We start from the raw sequence: 5,094 nt of genomic DNA, 5'->3' as shown, positions 1-5,094 counted from the left end.
AAATATTTTTAAAAAGTTTTTAATTTTTTTCTTCCCCCTCACTCCCCTGCCCTAACCTCCAGCTCCTACTAACCCCCTCTCCCCCCGCTAATTTTTTAAATTTTTTTCTTTACAAAAAAATTTAAAACTTTTTCTTACTCCACCCCTACTACCTATTCTGACACCCCCACCCACCCGCCAACCAACCCCCTTCCCAAAAAAGGATTTAATTTTTTTAATTTACTTTTTAAAAAAGAATTCTAATATGTATTTTTATGCTTTAGCGAAACACTAAAATGTATTTTTTGAAAACTATTTTTTCATTCACCAACCAAATACTAAAAAATATTTTTCGAAAAATATTTTTCATCCACCAACCAAACATAAGAAAATAAGTAAGAAATCAACTTGTTTTCCAGGAAAACATTTTCTTGGAAAATATTTTTCATGAAAAATATTTTCCTTCATACCAAGCTCACCCGTAATCTACACTTAGTCTCAATATATTTTATTTCTGGTTGTATAAATATAGGCAATTACCAATGGGAAGTTGACGAGTGTTGCACGTTGAGCGGCGACCAACGCAGCTAGGGATGACAATGGGGCGGTGCGGGTGCGGTGGGGTACGGGCTTTAAGTTATGTGGGGTGGGGCGGATGCAGTACCGCCAAGTAAGTTTTTTTTTTTTAAATGGTGCGGTGCAATACGGGTTGCGGGTATATGCTGGTTTAAATTAAAAAAAATAAAAAATTTGTATTATTCTCGTGAATAAACCTAAAATTATATGTATTCTTTACTTAAAATTTTATGATACTTAAAATGACATATATAACACTACAAATAAATAATTTTATAGTTTTTTTAATATCTCTATTCATTTTAAAAAAAATATGATATTTGATCATTACTTGTACACGTGATATTTTTTGATAATTTCTTAGCGAAAAGTGATATAATAGAAACTAGTTGTTATTATTTCCTAGTTGTAGATTTGAAAATATTATGATTTTCAATAAAGTTACGAATTTTTCAAAAACAAAAAAATATGGGGCGGTGCGTTGCGAGTATGCGCGGGTATGAGTGTGGGGCGGGTTTATGCGGGTTTAAAGGGGATGCGGTACGGTGCGGTGCGTTTTTAAAATTTATGGATTTAGAAAAAAACCCCACCGCACCGCACTGCACCATTGTCATTCCTAAACGCAACTCAAGCACGTATTGCTATTGGTACTTATTTTTGTCCTGCTAATGTCGTTGAGCCTGCAAAATCATTTGTTGGTCTGAACAATTCTCCACTGTTTAAACCCTTTAAATGGGGCACTGAGTTCTTGGGGAATAATTGGCAAAGAAGAACTTTTGCAAAACTATTTTGTCAAATACCCCCTTAATTTTTTTTTGATTTATTTTTTAGGTTTAGGGTGTAAAAAGTGGAAAAAGTGAGGTCCACACGTGGGCCAAGGGACCAATTCATCATTTATATAACTTTACAAATTTAATATAATACACCTAACCCCCTCCACTTATTCCAATATCCAAAAAAACCCTCCCTCTCCCTCTTCAATTCCCAACTCCCGCTTTCAAATAAATTCTCCTAAAAACGTCATTTTCGTACGTTCTTCATCTGCAGCTGCTAAGGGGGCATTGTTGCTTCGCAAGGTTAGTTAAAATCGAGTTTCAATCATTTCTAGATCCATTTAAATGGCTTTTCTTTTTGTTAATAGATTGGTAGTGATGTAGGATTTTTTTTTTCGAATTTGGTGTTTTGATTTAATCGTGTTTTTTTTAGCAACGAAGTGTTGAATGGTGATATAATTGTTATTTGAAGAGTTATTTTGGCATTTTAATTTGAACAGCGTCCTGTTTCTGTCCGTAGACCCTTGGTCTATTCGTAGACCCGTGGTCTATTCGTAGACCCGTGGTCTATGAAATGAGAATGCCCCAGATATATTTCAATTTTTAGACGTATGAAATTCTTTTAAAACATGATTGTTGAAATAGTGAAAATTGAAATATTAATAGCTAATTAGTTTGATTAGGTTCACTAGTTTGATTTTTAGCAATTATTGTGTTTTGACATTTTATATGTTCAATTTTGCTTCAATTATTGTATGTTTGTGTAGTGAACTGTTTAATAGTAGGGTGTTTGTTAATTTTTTTTTTGGGGGAGGAGGGGGGGTTTCATTTGATCATTGAGTTATTTCTGTTGATAGACTTGTGGTCTATGAACTAAAAATGGGAGATTTGTTCTTTAGGTGTAGACTGTGTTGAAAATGGATAGAAAAAATGTAATTCCTAAACAAAAAGACGATACCACTGGTAGTAGTAGAAAAAGAAGAGCTGCGGCAGTTGAAAAAGTGTCAAAAAGAAAGAAAATTAAAGAGTCGATGTCCGAATCAGATTCGGAGTTAAAGGAGATAAGCGACTACGTCGATTTTGGTGAAAATGTTGACAAGCGGAGTGCCAGTGGTAACAGTGAAGAGTGTGAGGGAAGTGGGAGTAATAGTGATGGAGATAATGCTTCGTTGTCCGTGCCATATCTTTCAAGGTGCATTTCTGTGGAGCGGTATGACCTTCGAACGATAATTGACGAGGTCGGATCTTTCTCGAAAAAGATATTGGTCAGATCAAGAATGGCTGCTTATCGAGAATTTAGTCAAATTCTTGTCGACCAAGAATTGAAGAAAAGATTCAAGTGGTCCTATTTTGGACACCTGAGAAACCTGCCGGAACATCTCAAGTTCAATAGGCAGTTGGTCCATTATTTCCTGTTGCGATGCGTTAAGAACGATAAGATGCATCATGAGATGTGGTTCTGCATTAACAACAAGCCTGCCTATTTTGTCTTGAAAGAGTTTTGTTTGATCACGGGGCTGAACTGTTCATCATACCCCAGTGAATCAAAAATGAAGAAGGTGTTAGCAAAGGGGGACAATTTTTGTTTTAAGGTGACAAAAAACAAAAAAATCACGGCGGCCAACTTGTTACACCTAATCAGAGGGAATAAGCTGAACGAGGACCAGAAGTTCAAGTGTTGTCTACTGTGGTTCTTGCACACCATGTTGCTTGCGAAAGATTCGACGAAGGTTGTCGACACAAAACTGATTCGAATGGTCGACTCTTTGAGTTTCTTCAAGAAGTATCCGTGAGGAAAAGAGGCATTTCAACTGACCATGGACTATCTAAAAAAGAAAAGTGACCTGAAGAAGCAGAAGAAAGTATTTGATGAGAAGCAGAAGGCATCCTATGCTCTATTCGAATTTCCCTGGGTATTCATGAGATCTACCATAAACCCTTTAGTGAGTTTATCGTAGATTATCATTTTATTCATACTGTGTCATATAGACTCATAGTTATTTTTTTTACTGTTGTACTGCTTACAGATTTGGATATATGAGGCCTTTCCTCATCTTGGAGAATTTGATGGAAAATCAATGGATGAGCCCTTACCCATCCCCCGCATCCTCAGATGGCACACTTCAAAAAACGACAAGATAATTGAAGGTGACCCATTCAAGTATAAAGAAAAAGTTACCGAGGTATGAACTTATTTTCTATAATGCAATAATAGTACCGTTTTATCGAATGTTATGTAATTGTTAATTGATATTTGGTAGAACGTGCACCCGTACATCATCCCTACTGTTCGTGAGATGAAGATGGATTATATGATTACGTTTGAGCCATATACGGACGAGGTGAAGAATAACGTCCTTGATGGCTTGAAGAAAGAGTTAGAAGGGGTGACTGTCCTCACTTCAAATGAGGACAGTGATGATGGCAAGGATTTGGGTGGTAACCCCGTTGGAGTATGCGTTGGTGATGATGATTCTCCAAGCACCTTCAAAGATGCAGCGGGAATCTCATCCTCTGGGGATCTTCATAAGCATGTGGCTGTGCTAGAGGAAGCGGTGTTGGATATTGTTGTCTATACCAAAGAGAAAAGAATGAAGAAAAAGGAAAATGATGAGCGACAACATGAGCGAGGTAACTCCATTCATTAATTGATGTTTTTAATGAATATTCAGCTTTAAATATCAGTAACACTTTGTAATATTATGAAATAGTGCATGTGCATAAATCGAAGAGGAATGAAGAAGGAGAAAAAAAGAGCAAAATGGATGAGTTGGGCGCTGTAGTGGCAGAAGAGGAAAAAAAAAAGGAAAAAAAGAAGAAAAGATGGATGGTGAAAAAGATAAAAGCCAAGAAGAAGGTGGAAAAGTAGCAACAACAAAAGAAGAAGAAGAAGCGGCTGCAGATGAACAAGGAGGCGCGAAAAAAGGAAAAATTATTGAAGAAGAAGCTGACAAAGCTGACAAAGAAGAAGTTGAGCAAGAAGCGGCAGGTGAATGAAAAGAAGAAGCTGAGGAAGAAACAGTTGTTGCAGGTGAAGTAAGAAAGAAGGTGTGGAAGAAAAGGAAACTGAAGAAGCAGCAGTTGATGCACATGCTGAAAAAGAAAGAGAAGAAGGTGAGGATGAAGAAGCAGCTGTAATTGTTGAGAAAAAAAAGTTGAAGTTGTCCAAACAGATGTGGTCATGGACATTGTTGATGAAATCAACAGTAACACTTGTGTTGATGAGGAACTTAGGGAAAGAGACATTTAAATGCTAAGATGTTTAATTTGTTGTTAAATGATGAGTTGTTACGATATGACAATTTTTTTTTATTTTACAAATATGAAGTTTGAAGGATCTGGTTGTAGGATATGACAATTATTCTTTTATTTTATGAAACTTGTTATGATTATGAGCTGAACCTGTTTCTATCAAATTGATTTGTGGCATGGAATTTGAATATGTAGGGTATGGTCATAGTTGGTACATTGTATGCTTGATATCATAGAATGCATACTTAATATTGCATACACCGTATGCATAGTCTATCATTACCCTGCTGGTTAAATTTAAGTTGACGTGTTGTTTAATCGACTATGGTTCTATCAAAAATAGTATTTAACATTATACAAAAGTAGAACTATTATTATTTATTCAATATCACTACATCCATGTTACACTTTTCCAAAGAACGAATACTAGCATTATATTCTCTCTTTCTTCGGCCAAAATTAATTTTTGTTTTAGTTGATCCCTCTCTATTTGGGTGTCATGTAGCAATAGTTT

The 5,094-nt window shown here is 35.8% G+C and overlaps 1 pseudogene; it reads left to right on the top strand.

Moving 5' to 3' along the window:
- LOC107872421 overlaps positions 1-5,094 on the top strand; it is a 15,265-nt pseudogene that overhangs the window by 3,933 nt on the left and 6,238 nt on the right.

This window comes from Capsicum annuum, unplaced genomic scaffold, assembly GCF_002878395.1.
Source record: "Capsicum annuum cultivar UCD-10X-F1 unplaced genomic scaffold, UCD10Xv1.1 ctg4555, whole genome shotgun sequence".
In the NCBI taxonomy this organism is placed as follows: Eukaryota; Viridiplantae; Streptophyta; class Magnoliopsida; order Solanales; family Solanaceae; genus Capsicum; species Capsicum annuum.
This window is presented reverse-complemented; position numbering and strand designations above follow the sequence as displayed.